Source organism: Neovison vison, chromosome 5, assembly GCF_020171115.1.
Source record: "Neovison vison isolate M4711 chromosome 5, ASM_NN_V1, whole genome shotgun sequence".
NCBI lineage: Eukaryota > Metazoa > Chordata > Mammalia > Carnivora > Mustelidae > Neogale > Neogale vison.
The window spans coordinates 32157629-32184287 of NC_058095.1; the positions used below are offsets into that span (position 1 = coordinate 32157629).

The 26659-nt window shown below is 47.8% G+C and overlaps 1 protein-coding gene and 1 long non-coding RNA gene across 2 annotated transcripts in view; one reads left to right on the forward strand and one right to left on the reverse strand.

The window, feature by feature from the left end:
* The window catches only part of ASIC2 (acid sensing ion channel subunit 2), a 969864-nt gene that overhangs the window by 719728 nt on the left and 223477 nt on the right, over positions 1-26659 (reverse strand). The window lies entirely within an intron of this gene.
* LOC122906454 lies at positions 9597-16775 on the forward strand. The gene is made up of 3 exons (XR_006384537.1): positions 9597-9659; positions 10593-10648; positions 16319-16775. It is a non-coding gene; the product is annotated as an uncharacterized LOC122906454 (long non-coding RNA).

Consider the following 26659-nt stretch of genomic DNA (forward strand, 5'->3'; position numbering starts at 1 on the left):
CGCATCTGGAAAAACACGGCCCTTTACTTGCAGCTTCTAGTCTAATCGTGCCTGTCATCCCCGCCTCACTGTTCCCTTCAGCTCTTCCACATAGGCATGGGGGTCCGGTGGCTGGGAGCAGGGAAGCAAGGTGGGAAGGCACACTTGCGTGCGTGACAATCCATCTCATCTCATTAAACAGCCTGTTCATGAGCATTTTTGCGCACATCCAAAATAAAATAAAATAAAGTCAAATAAACCGTGCGGTGCTCAGTCCTGCACCTTTCCGCTCTGGCCTCCTGTCCCCAACATGCAGAGAGGCACGGCTCTTGGATACCATTTCTCTCCATGCGTAGCTCTTCTCGCATAAATTTCCTTAAGCCTCTGGCAGCAATTACCACTTGTCGACTAGCAAGTACCAGCCGGTGACAAAGGGAGTGAACAATAGCAAACAGATATTCGAGGAAGAACCGGAGATCAGCCGATGTACTTACTTTGACAGCCTGTTGTTGGCTTGTGTCTTGGGGGAGGGGCGCTGTTTGTGGGTATGTTCCCTTCGGGTCGTGATTGGAGAACACACATATAATAGAGTCCTCTTTTCTGTGGGTAAAATCGTTGCTAGTTCTTTTGGCAGGATGGAAGCGATCAAAGCTTGCAGGCGCTCTGCCTGGAGTCCCAGGCACCCAGAGCCACCTTCACTGGGCCAGTCTGACCTTCCCGTTCGGGTCATTTGACTACATTATTTCCCAGCACTCAGGGTGTGTGGCATCTTGGGGCCATTACCGGAGCCCAGAAATCCAGTCCCAGCAAAATGACTTGGACTTGGCTGTTTCAGCCCATTAGCCTCCGGACAGGGTTGGAGAAACCACGGCCAGCACCCGCGGGTACCAGCTGTCTGGAGACCTGCAGGTGGAAGATATCGTGCAGACATCACTGGGGGACAACTTAAGAGATGTAGCTCAGTGGGGCGCCTGGGTGGCTTGTTCTTTTAAGCTTCTGCCTTCGGCTCAGGTCATGATCCCAGGGACCTGGGATCGAGCCCCAGATCAGGCTCCCTGCTCTGCAGGGTGCCTGCTTCTCCCTCTCCCACTCCCCCTGCTTGTGTTCTCTCTCTTGCTGTCTCTCTGTGTCAAATAAATAAATAAAATCTTAAAAAAAAAAAAAGAAAAGAAAAGAAAAAAGAGAGATGTAGCTCTAGTTCTGTTGCTCCGAGTGTTCTTGGGCCTCCGTTTCCCCATGTCTACAAGTAACAATCTCAAAAAGGGGTGCGGGGAATAAAATGATTTCGAGGCTCGCTTTCAGTTGGAAAACCTGGGGGTGTTGGGAAGAGCAATGTCCAGCAGGGAGGAAAGGACAATCGCCATGCTTCTCAGTTCTCCTGGAGAGGGCTCTCGTGGAAGCAGGCATCCCCGAAGGGGAGGACCCGCGAGAGAGGATGAGAAATCCCTTCTGCTCTCTGTTGTCACCACCCACAAGGGCAGGCTGATGCGTCAGAGACCAGGATGCTGGGGCGACGCTGGAAGGAGAAGCCCAGGGAGGAGTGAGCTCTATGGACTGGCAGAGCTGGGTGGAAGGAGGACACCCAGGGTGAGAGGGGAGGAAGCTCTCTCGTCAAATTCACTGCCCAGTTTTCAAGAACAAAAACAGCAGCAAAAGAAGGTCTTTCCTACTATCCTTTGTTCCTGCTTATTCTAGAAGATGCAAGCTAAGGGTATGTTTAAAGATCTAATTCAGGGTTCTCAACCCCAGCACTATGGGCATTGTGGAATGGATGTTTCCTTCTTGTGGGGGCTGTCCTAGGCTTTGTAGGATGCTTAGCCTCATCCTTGGCCTCTACCCTCTAGAGGCCAGTAGCAGCCCCCACTGCCACTACCAAAAATGTGAACAGACATAACCATATGTCCCCTGGGCCAGGGAATGGGGAGGGAAAATCACCTGCAGTTGGGAACCACTGGTCTACCTGGATGGTCTTTTAGAAACTTCAGTTGACCTCTCTCCCGAAGGGGGTAATCCCTGATCAGCCCAGTTCACGGAGTTACATAAGGGAGAGGGTCTTGCCGCGTTTCCATGACCACCGCTGGAGCATCTCCCTCGAGGGGGCAGATGAGAGAGCCCATCCCAGCCGACAGTGGCCCAGGTCCCAGGACGCACACCAAGACTGTGAGAGATGTGTAGTCCCTTGTGTCCCTGGTCTGCACTCAGTGACTCAGGCTGGCTCTGCATCCCTGGGACCAAACCCTCTCAGCTTCTCTTGTGAGTGTCAGACAGAGGAAGAATGCTCAATAACCTATCTGTGGAGCAGATAGGGGAGCCCAGCTTCTACCCGATATCACATGAGCCTCTTCTTTAATAAGGAAGACAGAGAAAGTTCATCTTCCTTCCAAGGCAGCAATGAGGCCCTTTGCCAAAGCAGTTCACTCCTTCTAGAATCTTCTACATACAATGAAGCCACAGACATCCAGGGCACAGGCAGCTTCCCTTGTGTCACCATCACTGAGCCCTGTGGATGGTGGTCATTTGTGGGCTGGAGTGGAGTGAGAAAGGAGGATATCTATGGATAAGCATGTAATTGGCTTACCCTTCTCCACTGGCCTTGGGATAATCTATGTGTCCTTCCTGCTGGGGATCAGGAGCTAATGACTGAATATAGGTCCTCTCTTGGTGCAGGACAGTGAAGGGCGGGGAGGAGATGGCAGGAGGAAGCAGGTCTGAGCCCCAACTATGTTAAAGCAACATGCTGGCTTTTACATGTGTTATCTTAATCCACAAAGAAATCTGATGCTTAGAAATGTTGATTTTATAGCCCAGGAACTGAAATACAGAAAGGTTAAGTAAATTGCCCAGAATGAGTGAGGAGTCAGCATTTGAACTCAGGGCTTTCTGATGGCAAAGCCAGGTTCCTTCCCTTATACCTTGCTGCATTCTGATAAGTGCATCGTTTCTCGGAAGGGGAGGAAAAGATTTCCCCAACTTGACATAGCTCTTTGGTGGGTCTCCAAGGGGCTCATACTACAAAGTCAGATGACTCTATCATTGGCTGAGGCGAGGTTCCAAGAACTTGGGGGGGTGGATCCAGGAGCAAGATGTTCCAATGAATAGCCTGCCATTGTATATTGCCATTTTACCCCAGACCAACAACACCAACACTGCCAGACAGCCCCCCATCCTACTGCCAGCCTTGATAGAGAGATTAAACCCTAAGCTTTCACCCCCACCCCAATCATGGATGGCTTTGTAATTTAATAAAAGCTATGAGACTTTCAGAAGTATACATTCTTACCCAAATAAATGAGTTGGATGCAATTTTAAGGAGGCTCTGTGACCCTCAGCTTAAAACATTTCTGCCACACACATAGACAGTTGACACCTATGACCAGGTCACAAGGGAGGAAAGATTTGATTAGAACCTAGAATAGGGCTGGGACTTTTCTTGGACGACTTGCAAAGAGGAGACACCACAAGGAGAAGCGGAATGAGGACGAGTTGCTGTGGAGGACCTCTGTGTGGAAAGTCCTTGCAGAAGAGGGTCCAGGCTATGGGAAGGAAGCCACTGGGGGAGACGGCTCATTCACCTGGGACAATGAATTGATACAGAGTAAGCACCAATCATGTGCTGGGCACCATGCATGTCTTCATTTCTGCTTGGCTTGGGGACAAAAGGGTGAAGGGACCTCACAATGAAATTGTGTTTACGGAATCTCTATCCTCCTCTGTAAAATGGGAGTGTAGCCTGGACAATCTCTAAGGAACAGTCTCCAAGCGACAAACTCTAATGGTGATCAGGATCCTGTAAGAGTCAGGGGTAGGCTGATGTGGTGGCCTTCTGGAGTTTCTTCTGAGAAGGTCTAAATGGATTTAACAGCATCAGGAAGGAGCCACAAGAGAAGAGAAAAAGAAATTCTGTCTAAGCTCTCCAAGGTGAGACCTCATTCACGTTTATATTCTGAGGGCCCAGCCCTGTGTCGGGTCTAGAGGGGATGCTCACCACAAGCTTGCTGAACTTGATAAGCCAGTGGACCCATGTGAAGATAAGTGGATTGGGAGCCAAGAGACCAAAATCCAAAATTCTGATCCTGGCTTTCCCACCAAGGAGGAACTTCACCTTAATCTCTTAAGATCTGTAGACCTCCGTTTCCTTACCTCTGAATCACCTTTGTAAATCTTCCACTTCCATTCCATGAACTGACCTCTAAAAAAAAAAAAAAGCTGAGGTCCTTGCTCACCAATGTTAAAAGTCTATGATCCCTGATTTGACAGCCATTCTGACCAGGAGGGAAGGAACTCAACAGAGGTCAGCTGACCCTGACCTCTGGGACAATACATCTCCTAGTCTGTGGGTTGTCCATCCCAGTACATGTCTATCATCTCATAAGTGGGGAAGGGGGAGGAGGAGGCCTGTCTCTTTGGTGCTTAATGGCTCAGCTCCAGCTCCAGCTGAGTTTGGAAGCAAAGGAGTGATTCTGTGTGCTTCTGCCCTGAAGACATGCCTGCAGATCTGTTTAGAGGGCGGAGTACCGCTTATGAACACAGGTTGTGCAGACAGAGTGTGTGTGTGTAAGGGGGGAGATGATGTGTTTGTGCGCACACACAAGAGTACACTGTATAGCAGTGGGCTTCTGGGGTGAGCATATACATGCTTGGCACACGTGCAAGTATGCTTTTACGGTGCCTCCCTGGGGCACATGGCTCTTTGCATGCCTGTGGCAAGCATGCTGGAACATGGGTCTGATAATCATGCCCCAGGACTCCCATCAGCACATGGGATTTAGGGGGACGTGGTTTGTCTATAGGAGCAGAAGCTACAGCAAGAGCAGAGATGTTGCACAGGCTGTCCAGATGGACCAACTTGCAGACACTTGTGTAGGCAGGACCCCGTGGATTGTCCTAAGGATGTGTGTGCATGGCTGAGTCAGCTGGGACTGAGATCTGGGACCTCAGTCATGCAAATGGCCACTTCCCATTTGTCATCTGCCTGGGAGGAGTGTTCCGGATGAGGGTCAGGGGTCCTCTTTCCCCTTGGGTGGTGTATGCTGGTTTGTGGCTCCTAATGTTCAGAAAGACCTGCACTGTCTCTGGGGCTGAGTGGGGTTACAGCCTCCCTACTTCCCTCTGGTTGCTGGGCTTGAGTGGAAGCATGAATAGCCTCTGACCCAGGCTCCTGCTGGGAGGACAGCTGGGTTAGAGAACCAGCTAGGGAACCAGTGTTTTCCTTTTGAGATGGAGGAGGGCGGGAGAGTTGGGGGGGAGGTGGGCACAGGGTGTAGAGTCAGGCAGCCATCTGGCCACAGGAGATACTCCTATAGGTTATGGAGAGCAGAGTTGTTGGGAAAGGCAGATGGAATGGCATGAGGAGGGAGGGATGGGGTGCTGTGAGATGCACCCCCCATAAGTGAACATCATTGGGTCCTTGCTGCAGTGAGGAAAGAATCAGGAGCTAGCCAACCACCAACTGTGAATCCTGGTCTGCTCCTAATTGGCTGTGTGACTTGGGGTCAGTTCCTTTCCATCTCTGGGCTTTAAAGTTCCTCTGAGCAACATGCCACATGCATGAGATGGCACAAGAGCCTGTGTGGGACTGTGTCAATGAGGGGAGGGGTGGCAAATTCATCAGGGACTGTGGATCCAGCCGGGTCGGGTGGGAATCTTGTCTCTGACACGGAGTAGCTGTGTCATCCCAGACGAGCGACTCTGCCAACCTGAACTACACGTCAGTTTGGGACTAATACTATCATGAGCCACAGGTGGAGGTTTTGAGGACTCAAAAATGAGTGATGGATGAAAAGGGGATGAACCATTACACAGTCACGACGATGGTTCTCTGGTGGAAAAGTTTCTAGATGCATTAGTTAGTTGTAAACCATGGATGCACAGAGTGAAATTCCATGTGTATCATCCACTCTTGGCTTACTGGCCTGACAGACACTGGGGATAAGGATGAGAAGCAGGGGGGGAAAGCGGTGTTTTGTGTTTCCTGACACACGCTCAGATGGTGCCTCCTTTCCTGTAGTCTCACCAAAGGAAGGGGATGAAGATCGGGATGAAGCCTGAGTCCTCACATCTCCCAGACATGGTCCCAGAATGGCCAACTGAATGACCACCCAGAATGACCACCTTCTCATGAGACAGGTAGGGCCCAGGCATGGCTCGGACTACAGCCAAGTGACCCGGCACAACCCAGTTCAATGGTCATGGGTGCTCATACCAGCATTGTGTGGCGCCCTGGATGGTTGGAGACTAAAGCATTTAACGTCCTTGTCCCTGAGAAGCTCACAATGCAAGGAGGAAGGATAGGAGAAAGGGAGAGGTGGGGAGAGAATGACCAAGGGAAAGGGGAGGGGAAGGAGTAAACGTATGTGTTATGTAATGATACCACAAAGAAAGTGTGTACATGAGACAGAGCACACACGGTGGCCAGGAACGGGGCTCTGGCATCAGACGGGCCATTTAGCTTGAAGCCAGTAAGTCCACCTCTTTCTCTCCTTTCGTCATCTGTACAATGAGGACAAGTGTCAGTACCGGCTTTATCATGTCACTGCAAGAATTCAATACAATAACAGACCAAGCATTTAGAAAAACGCAGAGAGAGAGAGAGAGAGAGAGTACTTGCTGTTATGTTAGTTGTTATAGTAGTAATGGGAGCACTTCTGGTGGTGGGAGTTGAAGTAGCAAGTGGGAATAGCTTCTCCACCTGAGGGCACAGGACAAGCCACACGGACGGGCGGGGGGGTCCCTGCGTTGCACACAAGACCAGTGAGAACGCATGGGTGAACTGGGCACAGAGATGGCGGCAGCCCGAGTGGAGCTCCCGGCATCGGCAAAGGCCCAGAGGCACGAGAAACCATGATGTGCTGGGGCAGGGCTGGGGAACTGGAGAAGGAGAAGACCGGGTAAAGGGGAGAGATGAGAGCCAGTGGAGGTTTGGGCACAGAGAGGCAAGCATGCTGTCCTAGTGCCGTCCCTTTTCATACATCCTGTCCTGGTTCAGCCAGTATCTGCCTGGACCCCTGACACCCCTCAATGGGAGGGAGGGAAGAAGGAAAAGCGAACAAGTGAGAAATGAACTTGGAGGCCACCAGAGCCATGGGTAAGACTCAGGTGAACCTCACTTGCCATTCAGTCCAATGCCATATCTTACAGAGGCAAACGCAGGAGTTCAGAGCGCCGGGAACGGTCCAAGACACAGAAGGTTCATTTTGGAGGTGGGCGGACAGAGGATCAGAGACTCACTTGAGATCAGATGCTAACAGAGGAGCCGGGATTCAAACTGACAATGGCCTGTCCTTTGTGACAATTTAGCTCCCTCAAGCCACCACTGCAGAATCAGGAACAGCCCTTCATGTAGGAAAAGTGACCATTCCAATATCCTACAGTAAATTGGGGGCAGAGCTAGAAAGATCTGGGATTTCTGACTCACCTTCCACAAAAGCACGTGGGATTACCTGGAAGCAAGCCCTGTACCTAGCAAATGCTTGTTCAAGGCCAGAATCCTCAACAGCATACCGCTGTCCAGCTCCCCAGACTTACAGCGTGGGGTCTAATGAGTGTCAAACAGAGCTCAGGTAAGGGAACACCTTCTGTCCAGAGCAGTCGCTTTACCTTAAAATATTAGCTTTCTTCGAAAATGGCATTCTAATGTCCGTTGCCTATGGAGGGAGGAGAGGTCTTCCCTCTCTCCTGATGAGACAGGCCCTGGATGAGATTTCAGGTAAACTCTTTGCCACTGGACAAGCCAGGTCCTCTCTCTCTGGCCTCAGTATCCTCATCCTTCATCTCCAATATGATGGTATTTAGAGATGTCATTTTCAGGATTAGCGCCCTTAGGGGAAGAGACAGGAGAGAGGCTGCTTTCTCTCCCTGCTCTCCAGCCTCCAAGGATTTGCTGTCAGCTGCAAATAAGGAAGCAGGCCCTCACCACACACCAGATCTGCCGGCACCTTGAACTTCCCAGTCTCCAAAACCATGGGACCCAAGTGTTTGCTTTTTCTACCAGCCAGTCTACAGGAATTTGTTACAGCAGACCAAACTAAGTAGAAATTAAATTTGAATGGCATAAGTAAAATTTTCATATCATCAGAAAGAAAATAAAAAGAAGAGCTCAGGTAACACCTGCAGGGAGTACCAAGGCCTGGGAAGACCTTGAGCTCTCATCCTCAGAAGAATGCCTACAAGCAAGTGGGGAGATGCAGGGGGCCAGCCCTACCCCCCACTTCAGCACTGTTTCTCCCTTATCCTTAGGCCACCAGCTAAGAGGAAGACCCTGGGCCACATGCTTTGCGTATGCTAATTTGTGCAACAGCCTAGAAAGGAGAGAGAGAGAACAAGCCTCATTCCCCCAATACAGGGAAATGAATAATGTTTGGGATGCCAAGCCCTGCAGTAGCACAGCCCTCTCTCCACACCCCTCTGCGTGGCCTCTCTGCAGGGCCCAGCTTGCTGCTTACAGAGAAATGGCTAATGAGGGGCTCCGCGCTGTCAGTCTGGGACCAATTCCCTCTGTGGTCTCAACTACAGATATGAAATTTGTTCATTTCAAAGACCTCATTAACGCCGGGGTTAGTGGGAGCACTTCACAGCCGATTTATCTTTGGGAATCAAAGACAACCTGAACCCCCCACCCCCGCCTCGCCCCACCCCCGCCCCTCTACCTCCTCTGAGCATCCCGGGCAGAGCCGCTCAGCAGGGCCATCTCTGCTGCTCTCTCTCACTTCCCGGCTGCTTCCTAAGGCCCGAAGCCAAAGCGAGGGCCTCTGGTGCCTCTCACAGGGGACACTTGGGCTGTCTCTGGGAATCTCCAAGGACACACATCCTTGCGTTGGCCTCAGCTAGGTCCTATCTTCTAGGCCAATGCTGGTGAGTTATTAGAGGTAGAGTCAATCACTGCACCAAACCAGACACAGGAACGGGGGTGCCTTCTAGGGTTGTAGGGAGACCTCATTCTGTCCCTAACACGGCGCGTGGGACCTCTGAGCCCCAGCTCCGTCACAGACTCAGGAGCAGCTCATCGAGGTCCCTTTCAGCTCTGATACTGACATGGCCTGGACTGTCCAGGAACTGAAACTGTCATTGGGAGGATAAGACATAGTCGTTTCTGTAACTCCTAGTCCCTGTCTCCTCCCTACGTGTAGTCCATTGTGCCGAGAGCTGCAGATACAGGAGTAGCCACACCCTGTGTAGAAATATCCCTAATCATTTGAAGTGGATGACCTAAGAAACAAAGGGAGCATCAAAATAATAGTGCTGTGTTATATGCAGTTCATGTCAATCCAGGAAAGAATCACAGTGAATAATCGGCTCAAGATCAAAAAGTATGAGGGGGTTTCTCCAGGTCCAGAAGGCATGGCTTGGAATCCTAGGTCTGTCTGCATCAACTAAAACCTAGCCCAACCCGGGGCTTTTGGATGGCACTGGACAATGAGTTGTTTGCAAGAAGCAGGGGAAGAACAGAGTAAAGGAGAAAAAAAGGGAAGGGAAGAAGGAAGGAAGATAAATCAGAAGATAGCTCAGGAGAGACAGGACTGCGTTATCAGTCTGTCCTGTTAGGATAAGAAACCGGAATTCCAAATTCGGTCAGGAGGTTAAATGGCTCGCCCAGTATCGCACTGGGGCAACTGATAGATCTTAAGTGTAGCACGTGATCTCTGCCCTCCCGGGCTCCCCAGGACAGGCCTCATGAAGGCACGGTGAGTAAGAAGGGAATGATTTTAATGATGGGAATTCAGTAAATTCAAAAAATTTTAAAAAGGCTACTGTTGACAGTGAGAGAGGCAATGTGACCTGGGGGTGAGTAGGGGGTGGTCTTTTGAATGCGCATTCCTAACACGAGAGAGACCAGGGGACAGGAGCTTGGGGTAATCGCATAGGAATCTTGGTTCTGCCGTATTACCTGCTGAGTGGCTCTGAAGAAGGCTAAGCCCTGGTTTCCTAATTTTTACTGTGGACTTTATGATGTCTACTTTCTAGATTTTTCTAAGGATGGAGTAAAATAAGGCACACATGATGCCAGACAGAATTCCTGCTAAGTAAATGTGAGATCTTTCACCGTCTTTTCTGCAGGAAGTGAGGATGGGGAAGAGAAGGGTGGGCTGCTCAGAGTTGGTATGAAGTCACCCAGGATAAGCACTGCCTTCCTTTCTTGGGTTGAGCCCCTCTCTAGGGGCAGAGTGAGTGACCCCCTACACAGTCAGCTTTGAGGAGTCTAGGGGCCCTCCATCCTGGGGGCATAGAGTCTCCCCAGAAATGGAATATAATGAAATACTAGAATTACCAAAAAGACTGAGCTGAGCAATTATTTGATACTTTCCACGCTACACGCTATGGAAGATGCCTGCTTCTCTCTTAGAAGTCAGACCACAGGTTAAGTAATTCTAGTAATTCTCCAACAGCCGAGACTGGTGGCTAATTCCAGAATCATGTCACATAGACACAGAGCCTGCTGGGCCTTCTTGCTCTGCTGAGGTTGTTACTTAGTTTTATTAACTCGGCATGAGTTTTTTCTTGCACGGGTAGACTTTCTGCTGCCATTCTGAAGTTCAGAGTTAAGTAGTCTATGAGTTCTGTGTGCAGACACATGCCTGGTGAGATGGACACCAGCTGATCATTCATCCTTTCTGCAGAAATGACTGCGTACCTACAACGTACCCCATACTGCCCTGGACCATAGAGGTACACGGTGAGTAATTAAGGCATGATCTCTATCGCCCAGAGTTTACAGCATTGGTCACCAAGGCCTTAGGGTCCACAGTCGAGCACTCTCAGGGGATATATGAACTAGCACAATCCTTTGGAGAGCAATCTGTCAATACGGATCCAGAGTCTCTATACCATTCTCTGCTATTCACTACAGTAATGCTTCTGTGCCAAGAAAATCATCTGAGGTATTAAAAAGAAGGGGAGGGGCGCCTGGGTGGCTCAGTCAGTTAAGCGTCTGCTTTGGGCTCAGGTCATGACCTGGGATCCAGCCCTACATCAGGCTCTCTCCTTAACAGGGAGTCTGCTTCTCTCTCTGTGCTCTCCCTCTCTCTGCCTCTCAAATAAATAAATAAAATCTTAATAGAAAAAAAAAAGTGGGAGAAAACCCCTATACTTGCGAAGGTGGGCATTTTTCTATCAGTCTTAAGAGCAGAAAGTTGAAAGCAATCCTCATGTCCAATAACCAGGGAGTGTTTCAGTAATTTAGGGTACCCTCACTTTGTGGGCTAGGAGGGAGTTATTAATAAGCCAGAATAAAGAGTTTCCAGTGATGTGGAAAATGTCCGGGGGGCAACGTTCAATGAAAAATGCAGGATCCAAAGTTGTTTAGGCAATAATATCACAGCCACGGAAGACTTTTTTTTCCTCACACTCGTAGGGGACTTTTCAGCTTCTGAAGTAGTTTCCCGTGCATTGCTTAATTCTGAAATTCATGGCAGCCCTTTAAAAGAATCAGGCCAGGCATGATTATTCCCATCCTGAACATGAGGAGACAGGTTTGCGGAGGCTTATGCCTCTAATAACCACCAATTTCACTTGCATTAGAAGTGTGGAGAGTATGGGAGAATCATTACCAAAGCTTTGAAACACACTGGCTCTTCTTCATGCTTGATGCCAGCTCTCGAGAACTTGGAAGCAGCCCGCTCCTTCCCTTCCCGTCCTCTCTGCCTGCTGAGAGGAAAAGGACAGGCCTCCCATTGGCTGAATTCAAGGCAGGATTTCTCCCCACTGTCTTGGTACCATTTCTACGATGGCTGATCTCCGTAGCTGAGTTCTTGGTGTTTCCACTGGGGCACTGCTGTGGTGGGAGATGGTTTCTTGCTACAGCACAGGAGATATCCCTAGGGTGCCGGGACCTCATTCAGTGATGGCCAGGCAATGACAAAGACCTAAGGGGCAGGTGGGAGACAGCGGGATTTAACGCTGCTCCAGCAGCCCTTCCCACCTCTCTGGGCTCTGCAATAGCTCTGAGCTCTGCCTCTTCAGCTCTGCTGTGGAAGTGGGGGGGGGTGGGGAGGGTGAGATGGGGGAGGCAGGGGGAACCTATCACCCACATCCCCCCTCTTCACCACTGCTCCACCTTTTTCCTCTGTTCTCTGCCTTGAAAAAGGCCCCTCCCTTTGAGGTCAGCGAAAGTGAGCCTCTCTGGGGGGAATCAGCTGCCCCATCCTCTGCTTTGCAAACCCTGGGTCACATCCCCCCCCCATCTCTTTTTTTTTCTTTTTTTAAGATTTTATGTATTTATTTGACACAGAGAGAGAGAGAGATCACAAGTAGGCAGAGCAGCAGGCAGAGAGAGAGGGGGATCCAGTCTCCCCCCCTGAGCAGAGAGTCCGATGCGGGGCTCGATCCCAGGACTCTGAGATCATGACCTGAGCAGAAGGCAGAGGCTTTAACCCACTGAGCCACCCAGACGTCCCTCACATCCTCTCTTAATATTTGCTGCACGCCGTTAGCCATTTTGGTGGTATATTTCAGTCTGTCCCACAAGACTGTGAACGTTCAGGAACAGAGAAGCCACAGTTCCACCTCAGCTTCACCAAAGCATCTAAAACACATCTTTTCAATCCCAAGCCTATTGTTGAAAACAGGTGCGAACAAGTACGCAGCTAGTAAAATAGCGGGTCCATGGCGTGCCCCTATGAGAACTTACACCCACCTCTGTGATCCCGGCTCTTCTGAGATACCCAAGCCGGCCTTCCACAGCTGAATGAGTGAGAGAACTAACCGCTGATCAAAGATACCCCTTAACAGCAACTCTTCCCTGTGCACCCGTGTGCACCCCGCTTTCTGGCGACACAGGTTGTCGTAACTCAGTGAAGGATCCTGACGTGGCCCTTCCAGGTTCTGGCTCATTGCACAGTTGTTGAATGTCCTATTCCAGATGGAGGGGGCAGCCGGGAAGTGAGCAGCTCAGCCCCAGTCTGCATGGGAGCCCCCACTAGGACTCCTGTCCCTGAATTCCATAGGATGCTTTTAGCCCCAGAATATTTTACTTGAAGATACTTCACTAGGTACTTGTGCCTGAGAGAGCCCCGAGGGGAACCCTGCACGGGAAAGCAGACTCCGGGAACGGACTCAGCATCAGCTCCTAGAGTCTGCAACTCCCCTCTGCTATGGTCTATTTCTGTGTAATTGCTAGAACCAGAAAGGACTTTCAAGTTCACCTAGGCTGCTGTTCCTTTTAAATTATCCTATAATCAGAAGCTTATTTCCTTGTCAGGTGTCTTTGAGTCCTTCTGGTGTTGCTTAAGGAGAGAATCCCAAAATGGTATTAATATGCCTCTTACAAGTCTCTAAACATTTGCTAATCTTATTTTTTTTTTTTTAAACAAAGAGAGAACAAGTACTGGGCACAGAGCCTTGGCAGAAAACAATGTCTGGTTACAAGTTAACAACAGTGGTTTGTTTTCATTATATGCATTTTTATTGTTACCTTCTATTTATGGTGAACGATAATATTTTACCATTTGTGTAGTGATTTAAGGCTCCCCTTATAAATACACACATTTCTGGGAGGGGAGAGTCAATTTGAAGAAAAAGCTATAAATAACATCTTAGGAGGCACGCAGGTACAGAACAAATCATGCAAATATGGAAATAACCCAACGTTCGGGAAACGCTGGTTAAGTCCAACCACCTCTTTTGCACGTGGAACGGAAGCCCAGGAAGGGCAGGTGGCTTGTCGGAGACTGCCCACCCAGCTCCTGGCTCCGTTTCCCCCAGTCTTCTCCGCCATGCATATCTCCAAGAGTTCTTTCCACGTTTATTTTGTGACTGTTAAAGAAATGGCCAACAAAGTGTTCTGTGGACGGGAAGGGGCATGAGGGTTGGGGTGTGGGGGGTGAGGAGGGGCTGTGTTCTGGACTCCTCAATGCCGAATAGGCACCCCATGTTCCATATAGGGTCAGCAGTGCGGCAGGCATCTCCGTGGCGTCACTAGTTCCTCACTGACGGAACAGAACTCAGGGAGAAACAGACCATTAGGAGTTTCCAACATGGAAGAACCGTCATAGCTTATAAAACAGCATTAATAAAGACCACAGAGATCTATCTAAGAGAGGAAAATGAATCTCTCTGCCTCTGTAAATAAATCCATGGCTTGCAAACAAAAACACTCCAGAAAAACCAACTGCAAGTGCACTCCTAGAAAAGGAGACCAGATGTCCCTGGAATCTTTTTAATTAAATTGTGAGTCAATTGCAAGCCAGAGGGTAGGGGACTGAGGGGAGTGGAATTTTGCTTTCTAAGACTGCCAGATGCAAAGTCCAATTTCCAGGATAATATATCCAGGGAGGAGGAGGCATTCCAAAATTTAATTACATATTGCCTAGCAACTGAGGAGATGAACAGGCATGGAGTCGGGGGCCTGGGGTGATGCGTTAAAGATGTTGATGCCCCAGGTTGCAGGACGGGCCTTGACATCAGGCTGTGGTCAGGCGCCACAGGAGGTAATTTCTGTTACGTAAATGGAGAGGCTCATTCTGCTCTCTTTCCCTTGGGCTGACCGACCCAGACACCTGGCAGAATTAGGACCCTGCTATCTCATTTTTCACAATCGAAGCATCTTTTTAAAAATTTTTGTATAATGTAATAGATATTAAATCTCTCCTGCCAAGTAAAACCATAACTATTAACAGCTTGGTACATATATTTCCAGAATTTTATGTTCATAGCTAATCTCTCTCTGACCTAAATGAGACATTACTACATATTGTTCTGTAGTCTGCCTTTTTCTCCCCCTCTAATAGATGGTGGATGTCCTTTCTAACTTTTTTTGCTAAAATATAACAAACATAGAGGGAAACCCACAAACAATGAAACGGCCACTGAGGACAATACTTGGACCATTACCAGCCTCCCTCTTCCTTGGTACTTACCTACCCTATAATTCCCCTCTATCCCCTCCCCCCGCAATCACTAAGGCCTTCCTTCTTGCCAAGAAAAAAATTATTCTCCTGACTTCAAATACATATTAGGTTGGCCTGATTTTGAGCCTCATATAGAAGGAATCAAACATTATTCCTTTGTGTCTGGTTATTTGCTCAACATTTTGTAGGAATCGTTCATGAAGTTCTGTAGAGCTGTGGTTCATTTTTATTTCATAATACTCCAATGTGCGGTTATCTAATAATCGGTGGATCCATTCCAGTGTTGATGAAATTTTAGGTTGTTTCCAATTTGGGACCATTACAAACAGAGATGCATTCTGCATTCCTTTTGGTACACTTGTAAAGACCCTTCTCTTGGGCATATATCCATGAGTGAAATTGTCATTTCTCTGTAACATCTGTGTCAATTTATACTCCCAGCATTGGTTTGTGGAGGTTCCTAAATTCATCCTTTTTAATGTCTGCATCATATTTTTACCGTACGGATATATTTATGGGCTTCTATCGATGGGAATTTGGGTTGTTTCTAATTCCACACACATTTTTTTATTAAAAATGTTTCCATGAATACCTTTTACATTTATCTTTGAGCACTTACAGAATTATTCTTTAGGATGAACTCCTAGGAGTGATATCTAGGGGATCGAAGAGTATATGTATTTTAAATTTGTGTATTTCCAGGTTTCCTAAGTTTATTTCCAGGTTTCCTAAAGTTAATTTCCTACAACTCCATGATCTTCTTTGGTGTTCCTGAAGTTGGTGTCTCTGTTTTCTTGAACACATTCTGTTGTCAATTGTCCCAGAAAGCGTGGGCTCCTTAAAACTGAACTTTGATCTTCTGGGGCAGCCCTGAGTAGATGGGGTGAAGAAGTGGGGTTGGGAGGTGCCATGGGTAGGGATGACAGTTCACAAAATTCTCCTTTCCGAAGCCCAGGAAGGAGCTAGTCGCTGAAATACACTTCTTGAATACTGTCTGAACCTCTCAAGAGCTTAGAGCACAGCACCTTGTTGCCAAAGAACATGATTCATTTGGATCCCCGTGATTGCTGGATGTGTGGTCTTTGGGACATATCAGTCATGTGGGAAGAAAAGAATAGATCATGTGAATGCTGACATTCAGACATATATTGAGAGCCATATGGCCAACTACTATTCTAGACATTGGTTATCCAGAGACCACTGACATCTGGGAGACAGAAACTTAGAGCAAAAATTCTGTATTGGAGAAATGACATGTTCTATGAGCCCAGAGGAGGGAACAAATACTTTCAGCAGCAACGGGAAAGGCTTCATGGAAAATTCATATATTTGCAGCTCCATCTGGGTCAGGCTGGATGAGAATTACTCAGCTTGAAATGGGATAGGATACTGTCAATAACTCCTCTTTCCTGACCCCCTTCAACGCACCTGTAGAGGGAGGTTCTGTTTAGGTTGTTCATAATAACCTGATATAGTTATTGTTTTCCCCCATTACTCAGGTGATGAAAACTCAAAGAGAATCCAATTAACTTGACAAGATTGTGCAGCAAGGACAAGGAAGACTAGAAACTATCTCCAGCCAATCCCAAGAACCAGACTCTTCTCATCATTCACAAGACATTTTAACAAAAAACAAAACAAAGCAAGGCTCTTCCATCACAGGTCAGAAGCATGGGGCTTCCCTCCTTCCCATCACCACTGCCTCCTTACACACAGGGAATTCCATGAGAAGCACCTCGACAAGGCAGACAAGAAAGTGCACAGAAAGATATGAGTGCTGTTGCACCAGAGACCTGGCAGCTTCTGAAAGTAGAACAGCGACTTGGAATGTAAAGAAATTTACACTAATGGCTTCTTCCCAAGGAGACTAACATAAGTGGCAAAGCTGAAACTTAAACTCCCATCTCCTGGTTTGTGACTTTCATGCAAGAAGGCCACTGAAGGGGCATCTGGGTGTCTCAGTGGGTTAAAGCTTCTGCCTTTGGCTCGGGTGGTGATCCCAGGGTCCTGAGATCGAGCCTTGCTTCGGGCTCTCTGCTCAGCAGGGAGCCTGCTTCCTCCTCTCTCTCCCTGCCTGCCTCTCTGCCTACTTGTGATTTCTGTCAAATAAATAAATAAAATCTTAAAAAAAAAAAAAAGAAGGTCACTGAAACTGTTCACTTTTAGCAAGAGCCAGAGACATTCTTTTCTCCAAGCTATTAAAGTAGTATGGATAGCCATATATTCACATAGTACTTAAATTTCATTTATTTATTTGATAACTATTTATAGGAAGGGTCAGCAATTTATTTTTGTATTTTTTAATTTATTGCATGTCTGAGTGTGTGCATGTGTCTGGGTGTGTGTGTGTGTGTGTGTGTATGAAGAGACAGTGAATATTTCAGACTTATTAGCCAAATGGTCTCTGCAGCAACTATTCAATTCTACCATTGTACCATGAAAGCAAACTAAGATAATATTAAAATGAATGAGTGTGTCTGTGTTCAAAAAAAAGAGAGCTTTTTTACAGAAACAAATGGCATGAGACATAGGAGAGCCACAAGCAAAAGAATGGAGTTGAACCCTTACCCCAGACCAAACACAACTACTTTAAAAATGAATTAAAGACTTAAACACAAAGGCTGAAACTATAAAATTCTAGGAAAAAATAGATATAAAATAGACATTTATGACCTTAAATTAGGCAATGGATTTTTAGATAAGATACCAAAAGCAAAAGTAACAAAAGGGAAAAAAAAGATAAATTAGACTTCACCAAAATTAAAAATTTTGTACTGTAAAGGGTACCATTAAGAAGGTGAGAAGAATCCACAAAAGGGGAAAAAAATTGCAAACCAAATATCTCATAAGGGACTTGTATCCAAAATATATAAGAAACCTTTGATTCAAAAATAAGACAAGAAATCCAGTTTAAAAAATGATCATAGGATCTGAAAAGACATTCCTCCAAAGAAGACACATAAATGGTCAATAAACACATGAGAAGATCCTCCATAGCACTGGGCATCAGGGAAACGCACATCAAGACCAAGAATCAGATATTACTTCATACCCAATACCTTGGCTATAATAAAAAAGACCAAGAACAGCACACTTGCTGGGGCGGGGGGCGGGAGGTAAGATGTGGAGAAATCAAAACTCTCAGACACTGCCCCTAGGAATGTAAAATGGCACAGGTGTTTTGGAAACTAGTCTAACAGTTCCTCCAAAAGTTCAACATAGAGTTATCATGACCCATACCCATAAGAAATAAACACACGTGTCTACATAGCACTCGTGCATGACTGTTCATAGTAGCATTATCTGTGAGAGCCAAAATGTTCATCAATTGATGAATGGGTAAAGAAAATGTGGTATATTGGGGCGCCTGGGTGGCTCAGTGGGTTAAGCATCTGCCTTCAACTCAGACCGTAATCTCAGGGTCCTGGAATCGAGCCCCACATCAGGCTCTCTGCTCAGTGAGGATTCTGCTTCTCCTTCTCCTCCTATGCTCTCTCTCTCTCTCAAATAAATAAATAAAAACCTTAAAAAGTGTAGTATATCTATATATCTATACGATGGAATACTATTCAGCCACAAAAAGAACAAAGTACAACATCATAAAGTTGGTGTTGCTTGAAATCAAGATGCTAAGTAAAAGACTCTAGTATGATTCTGTTCATATGAAATGCCAGGATTAGGCAAATCTACAGAGACAGAATTCAGATTAGTAGTTGCCTAGGAATGGGGATGAGGAGTCAGAGGAAAATAGGGGGTGACTGTTAAGGGGGTTTCTTCTTGGGATGATTAAAAAACTCTTAAGTTGATTAGGGTAACAGTTTCACAACCCTGTTATACTGAAAACCGCTGAACTGGACATTTTAAAATCAGTGAATCATAAGCTATGTGAATTAGATCTCAATAAAGCTGTTATATTGCAAACAACCAAAAAATCAGATGGCAGACTATCTTTGGCCTGAGGGCTGTAGTTTTCTAATCCCTAATTTACAGAATGCCAGGTAGAGTGCTGGATGTGGGGGGACAGAGAAGGGAAAAGGACGCATACTCTTGTTCTGATAAATCACGCTACAGTCTAGGGTCACCTGGGTGGCTCAGTGGGTTAAAGCCTCTGCCTTCGGCTCAGGTCATGATCCCAGTGTCCTGGGATCGAGCCCTGCATCGGGCTCTCTGCTCAGCAGGGAGTCTGCTTCCCCCTCTCTCTCTGTCTGCCTCTCTGCCTACATGTGATCTCTGTCAAATAAATAAATAAATCCTAAAAAAAAAAAAAAAAATCATACTATAGTCTCGTGGAAGAGACCAGAGTAGAACACAGTGTCATATCTAACTGGTACACAATTAGAAACTTTTAAAGGTGGGGGCACTGGGTGGCTCAGTTGGTTAAGTGTCTGACTGTTGATTTGGGCTCAGGTCACTATCTCAGGATCATGAGATTGAGCCCTGCTTTGGCTCTGTGCTCCACAAGGAAGCTGCTTGAGATTCTCTCTCCCTCTCCCTGTGCTCCCCCAACAAAAAAGTAAATAAATAAATAAATCTTTAAAAAAATAAATAGTAACAGGTGCTTTAAAGGAAACAATGCAGGAAAGAGAGGGAGTGCAGGGTCAAGGAGAGCCTGGGGGCCATGATGAGGAATTCTGGTTGGTTTGTTTTTTCCCCTGAGTGTTTTATCACAGACTCTCTCTGGCTGTTGTTTGAGGAATGAGTGGGGAGAGGGCAAGGGTAGAAACAGACCAGCCGAAAGGTGGGTGGAATGAGAGAGATCTAGATGGTGGGACAAGAGGTCATGATGTTGCTTGGACTTGAAGGGGTCCAGGGAGGGAGAAATCAAGCTGTTTCCCCAGTTTTCTGGCTTCAATAGCTGATGTAGTGTAATTTTCTGAACAGATTTATTGAAGTGGGTGGTGTGTGGGGAGAAGCCTAGACCTGAACCTCTTGGAAATAGAACAAGGAGATACTGATTTATCAATTCTTGCTAGGAAGCCCCAACTGTCAACAATTCTCAGAACTGATACTCCTCATCTTGACCATTGGAATCCTGATACTTACCTGGCTGGGTTGTCATGGGTTTCCATGAATGAGTATTTGTAAAGTACTTGGGAGAGTACTTAGTCTATGTAAGCTCAAGATGCGTGCTAAGCAAAATGCATTGATAGCCTCAGAATGGCAAAGAGTCGCCTCAGAAGGAAGAGAGGAGCCAGGAGAGGCAAGACCTTTCCTGTGCAAACTGTACTGGTCTGCTCCCCACAGTCATGCCTCAGTTTCCTCCCCTGTAAAGTGAGCACAATGCTAGTTATTGCAAGCATTCAGTAAGCCAATACATGCAAAGTTCTTAGAGCAGTGGCTGCCCTAGACATGTCTGTCACCCCCCCGTGGGGTCTGGAACCAGCCCTCACTAAAGGCGGAAGGCATGATGCCTTGTCTTGGCAGGTGGTGTCTCCTTGAAGAAGTCAGGGCCCCTGCTGGGGCTGGGAGCTGGTTTGCCTCATGTGAGAAATGTGGGGGTCCATGGTCAAGAGCAGGTGACAGTCCCCTCCCTCTCTCCCTTCCTTCCTGAAGGCATATTTGCACCCAGCATTCACTTCAGGCTCTCAGAGAGAGAGACCAGGTCTGTGGCCCAAGGTGACTTCTAGCACTTGTCCCCTGAGAGGACTGGGGCCCCAAGGCCCTGTCAGGAGGGACTCTGAGTCTGGGTGGGGCTGGGACACCTGCTGAGGGTCAGGGTCTCAGCTCATCTGGGACAGGAAGGAGGCAGGGTCAGACCAGACCGCAGCAGGTCCCTCCTCTGGAATAATTAAAAGTGCATGACAAATGGGAATGATTTGGGGCAGCACTTGGAGAAATAACACTGATGGAAGCTAACTGCTACAACAAGGCAAGAAGGTGCTGGGTACACCCCCTCTGGCATCCCCCTCTCCCCTCAACCCCGAGCCCCTAGGGTCAGCCCAGACTCCTTCTTGCTTGCTTAGCCTGACTTGCTGGCTTCCCCAGTCTGGGGGTGGACAATGTGGGAGATGACCCCAAATGGCACGGAGTGGCTGGGAAGGAGGAAGAAGCATGTGTGCGATGCTTTTCTCCAGCACAGACTTCCCCTGCTCAGGATCCCCTGTGCCTAAGGCCCCTCCTCCCCTACTCTCTCCATCCTTCTCTTAGAGCAGCCTCCTCCTTGCTAAGGAAGGGCCTTCTGGGTTCTCAGAGCCCCCGGAGGAGGAAGACTCAGCTGCCAGAATGATGGGGGTAGGGGGAGAAATGGCCACAGGAAAGAGGGAGGCTGATGAATTATGCATGGGGGGAGGTAAGCAGTCCCTGGATGGCTCTGAGATGCTGCTGGCAGACAGCAGCAAGGGGAGGCTGGGCGCTGAGTCACAGCAAAGGGGGTGATTAGTCTGTCAGCTGTACCCACCTCTAGATGGGGTGAGGTTTCAGGCTGAGTCACAGTCTGGAGAGGGAGAAAGAGGAGCACGGACCCCAAAAGGACCAGTAAGGGAGTATCTGTTCCTGACAAGCCACACTGTTGCTGTTCTGAGAACCCTCTGTTTGGCTGACAGCCTCAGACCCCCTCCTAGCCCCTCTCCAGGCAACTCACCTGGACCAGCCAGAAGAACACTGAGACTTTCCTCCCCTCAGCAAGAAGGGGATGTAAATAGTCCTCTGTTGCCTCCTGTGTGTGTCTGAACTTACCTTGTGGACAACCTCTAAGCCCAGCCTGAGGAATCTTGAAGCTGGGCCTGAAGCCAGGAGTGGGACTGACTAATGATAGGCCACAGAGCACAGACCCATAGACCCCAAACATACAGAAGCCAAGAGCCCACAGACAGCCTGCAGCAAAGGTTGGTCTGAATGGGCTGGGCAAAGAGATGTTAATGGAGATAAGAGCAATCAGAGATACCAAGATGGATGGTTGGGGGGATGGATGGATGGATGGATGGATGGATGGATGGATGGGAGGATGGATAGATGAGAGGATGGATGGATGGATGGATGGATGAACGGATAGAAGGAATGATGGATAGATAGATAGAAGGAATGATGGATGGATGGATGGATGGATGGATGGATGGATGGATGGGAGGATGGATGGATGGATGGATGGATGGATGGATGGGAGGATGGATGGATGGATGGATGGATGGATGGATGGATGGATGGGAGGATGGATGGGTGGATGGATGGGAGGATGGATGGATGGATGGGAGGATGGATGGATGGATGGATGGATGGGAGGATGGATGGATGAATGGATGGATGAATGGATGGATGGGAGGATGGATGGATGAATGGATGGATGAATGGATGGATGGGAGGATGGATGGATGGACAGGAGGATGGATGGATGGATGGATAGATAGATAGATAGATAGATAGATAGATAGATAGAAGGAGTGATGGATGGGAGAGTAAATGGATGGGTGGATGGATGGATGGATTCATTCATTCATTCACTCACTCACTCACTGACTCACCAGTACACGGTTATTGAGTACTACTATGTATTAGGGACTCCTCCCAATACCAGGAATACAGGAATCAGCAAGACAGTTGCAATACCTATTCTCACGGAATAGTGTGATGAGGAAGCAGACAAAATGCAAGTCAGCAATTAACACAAGTAGACTTTAGGTAATAAGTGCTTAGGAAAAACAGAATGGGAATGGTCTGATTGACTAGGAAAAGGATGACTTGAGCTACAGTGGTTTGGGAAGACCACATGGGGCAGGAGATGTGGGAGCTGCTATTGAGCATGGGAACCAAGAGGAGAGTGCACCTGAAAGGCCTGGGGCAGAGAAAAGCCCTGCACATTCAGAATGGCAGAAAGGCTGACAGAGCTGGAATGAAGCAGGAGGAGAAGGTAGGAGGAAGTGAAGCGGAGAACCCATCGAAGGGCCAGATCAGGCAGGACAAGGTGCAGGCACTGGATTTCGAGTGGTGTGCAAAGCTCTTGATGATTTCCCATGGATTGCAACCTTTTGTTAATGAGGGCAGATCTCAGGGAAGAAACAAATGGAAGTATTTATCCTGAGCCGGCAGACTAGCCTCCAAGTTGTAAGAACATCAAAACACTTAAGGACAAAGAGTAGAAGGAACATTGATTGAAGACCATTTGCATGCCAGAGATTCATGTAAATTGTCCCTTTGGTTATTTATAACAATTCTCATTGCAGAGAAGCTCAACCAAATTCAGAGTTAATGAACATGCCCACCCTGGAAGTCCAGGCAGGACTTGATCTCTGACCCAGAGCCCGTGATCTTAATCACTAGTCTCCACTTGCAAGACCTGGAGGGCATGTTTAAGACCTTGCCTGTCAACTTGTGTCTCTAACATAGGAAGACAGGCTAGACCATGACGATATGGCTAGTTGGTGGTTGAGCGGAGCCAGAATGAAGGCCGAAATCTTCTAAATTGTGGGGTGGAGTTCTTTCACGACACCGTTGGCAGGCAGAAGAATGTGGGATCATTCCCATGCCCTCTTAATCCTGTGTGACCCTGGACACATTCCCTTACCTCCCTGAGCCTCAGGAGCCTTACCTGTGAAATGGGGTATTTGTATTGATTTCAGTCTTATAAAGGGTTGTTGTAAAGATTAAAGGTTGTAACACTCTATGCAAAGGCACCTGAGGCAAAGCTTTATAGGATATATGGTGTACATAATATATACAATGTGTATACATAAACCTGTTCATGGTTCACCCTGCCCCCTGGCACCTGTAATTCCAAAGGACATGAGAATCCTGTGTGTCCATGACAGCCCCTGGAAGCAGATACCCAGAAGCTTTCCTTTTGGAAGAGGGTAGTCTGGGACTCAACTTCCCTCCTATGGGCCTGTGGCCGCTGACACTTGGGAGAGAGGAGCTTAAACCTATGTCTTAGCCAGGCAGCTGAGCTTTCCCCCACTTGACCAGTTCTTCCCCGTCCTCTTCTGGGTTGACCTCTTTTACAGTCTTTCTTGCCTCATAAGACTTTCTAACTAATGGTCTGAAGACCAGGGCTTTAGCCCCCCATCTTTGGGTTTGGGCCCTCCTCAGTTCTACCATCAACCACACTGTTCTTGAATTTGCCCCTTCCCCCCACGCTTGGATTAATAGGGACACCTAAATTTGACCATATGGGCAGGAGGGATGGAAGGGCCACAGGTCTCTGCTTTGGGCAGTGTTGCCAGATCAAATACAGGAGACCATTAAACTTGAATTTCAGGTAGACAATAAATCAATTTTTACTGTATCCAAAATATACCAAAAATGTTGCTTCTCTAAAATTTGAATGTAACTGGGTATTCTGCATTTTTCTTTGCTGATCCTACTGAGCCTAGCCTCAAGTCAACCATCCTTCCCACAACCTTGAGCCTCAGTTCCAGGGCTGTGCAAATCTCATGATGATTTCCCATGGACCGCAACCTTTTGCTTATGAGAACAGATCCCAGATAAGGGCTTACCCAAGACGGCACCTTGCAGCCAGATCTGACAGGTGTGTCTCCACATCCCTGGGACTGAGCCAGCACACAGTAACCCAGGCACATAGACACCATGTTCCTGTTAACGTCCTATTGGCACTAGAGCCTCCCCATGCCCCATTTTGGGCCACAGACAACTCTCATACCCACCTTCTCCTGGCTAGCCACTGTGAATGCGTGTGGCCTGCTGCTGGTCACTACACACTCTCTGGGGAGCTTGTCAATCAGGCAAAGCAGCTATTTCTAAGTCTTGCCCCTCCTAACCAGCAGTATTTCCATCCTGTGAAAATTAACTGCCCTCCTCCTCTCTGCCCTACGCCAAGCTCTGAGGACAGCTCGTCTCTGAGCTCGGAGAGAACAGCATCATATATCTGAGCCAATATGTACCATATTCTCCATCAGCTGACAGCTGACACAGCCCCTGTTAGAGAGTATATGCGGAATAAGTGAAAACAGAATAGGGAACTGAGGCTCTGAGGTAGTTGGGCTTGTTGTTATTATTTTTATTATTGAAAATAGAAATTCCCTGATTGATGAGCAGGGGTTTCCAGAATACGGTTGGCCAATTTTGCCTGGATCACAATCCCATGGTCCTCCCCACACTGGCAATTTTTTTTATAACCATGTATATAAGCACATATAAAATATGTAAATCCTTTGGGAAAAGAGCCTCAAAGTGAAAGACATCCCAAGAGAGGGCAAAAGGATACAGGGAGAGAAAGGGTGGGCAGGATTTAGACTCCCCACGTGGCAGAGTTCTTGATGGGTTCTCCCTTCCCAAGGCCTGCAGGGAGCTGTCTTGCCTTAGTTAGTCACTTCCCAGCGTCCCAGCTTCCGCCCCAGAGCCTCTTCCGACCCTGCCGCCCCACCCCTACCCCACCAACCCCAGCCCCTGCTGTGTGAGGAGAAGATGCTTTGTGAATGAGCCAAACCTAAGCCCTTGGCTGCCGAATTCACCCCAGCCACAGTAACCTGGCCCACAGCAAAATGATTAACTGGGTGGATTTTTTTTTTTTCTTTAAGAATAATCCCCTTGAAAGAGCAAAGGGCTCAAGCATGAGTGGTTTAATCCCCGCTTTTACAGTACTCCTCGACGGAGGTCTCTTAATTCTGGTGAAGAGCAGCGAAATCTTACTGATTATCCCAAGAAAAGAAAAATGCTTAAATCGGGGGAAAGTGCTCCATTGTGTGTGTCTTAGGAAATGCGGGAGGCATTTGACATCAGACGTATTTAAAATAAAACTGAAATCATTAATAATGGGCCAAATGAGCCGTAGAGGCATGTCAGTCAAAAAATGTGGGCCCAAGATTCAGATGACCCTGGTTCAAGGTCCCACCTTGGTGTTTAGTGGTTTATTGTATTATCTTTACAGCTTGGTACCTCTGTTCTCATCTCTAAAATGGCATTAACGTTGTGACCTTCCCTAACTCATGGAATCTTGAGAGAGTGAAGTGAGACAGGAAATGTGCTCCCTCTATTCCTGGAGGGGAAGGGGTCTCAGTGTCCCCCACACTCAGAATCTCCTGCCGGGGAAGGGCCACAGGACATCGCCACTGTGGGCACCTAGGACACACCTGGCTGGTCACCTTATATCTGCCACGAGGTTAGAAAACAAGACTTAGATGACCTTTCAAACCAGAACATCTATGACTAAGCCAACGTTTTAAAAATAACAAACAAAACAATGATAAGAATACTGATGCTGTAGTAATTTATAGTTCTGAGGTTCCTCTCTACCAGCCACTTACCAGGGATCAGTACTTCATTGCACACTGTCTCAGTCCCTTAAACAAAACCCTGAAGTGGCGGGGCGGGGGGGGGGGGCGGAATATGTAGATCCTCTATTTCCTATAGATGAGGAAAGTGAATCACAGAAAAAGGTCACAGGGCTCAACACATGGCACCGCCCTGTGTCTAATAAAAAGCCTTGTAAATGTCCTGTCTTGGACAACCCCCCCCCACCGCCGCCATAGCTTTACATGCTTAGCTTCCTGCCTGTTGTTGAGCACCTACTGTCTGACCATCACCAGATTAGGCACTGGGACTGCTGTGGGGAAAGATGTGGGAAACATGCAGTCCCCTGCCCGAGCTCACAGTCCATCTGTCGTTGAACTTGGGATCTGAACCAGGTCTGCTTCTCATGCTCCCTTGGAGGGGCAAGGAGTACAGCAAACCCTGTCCAGCCCCCCAGCTCAATGGGGGTACCCAAGGGGCTCTGTGGCATTCACGGACTTGAACACACTTGATTCTCTGTGCACCTGGCTGAAAACTTCAGCCTCCCTTGAAATGTCCTTATTATCCAGTGGCCCCTGTGTTGGGCTTGGGATTGGGGTTTCACATCCGTTCATGTTACTTTTGCTTTCCTGAGCCAGGAAGCAGAGCTCTAAATGATTTCT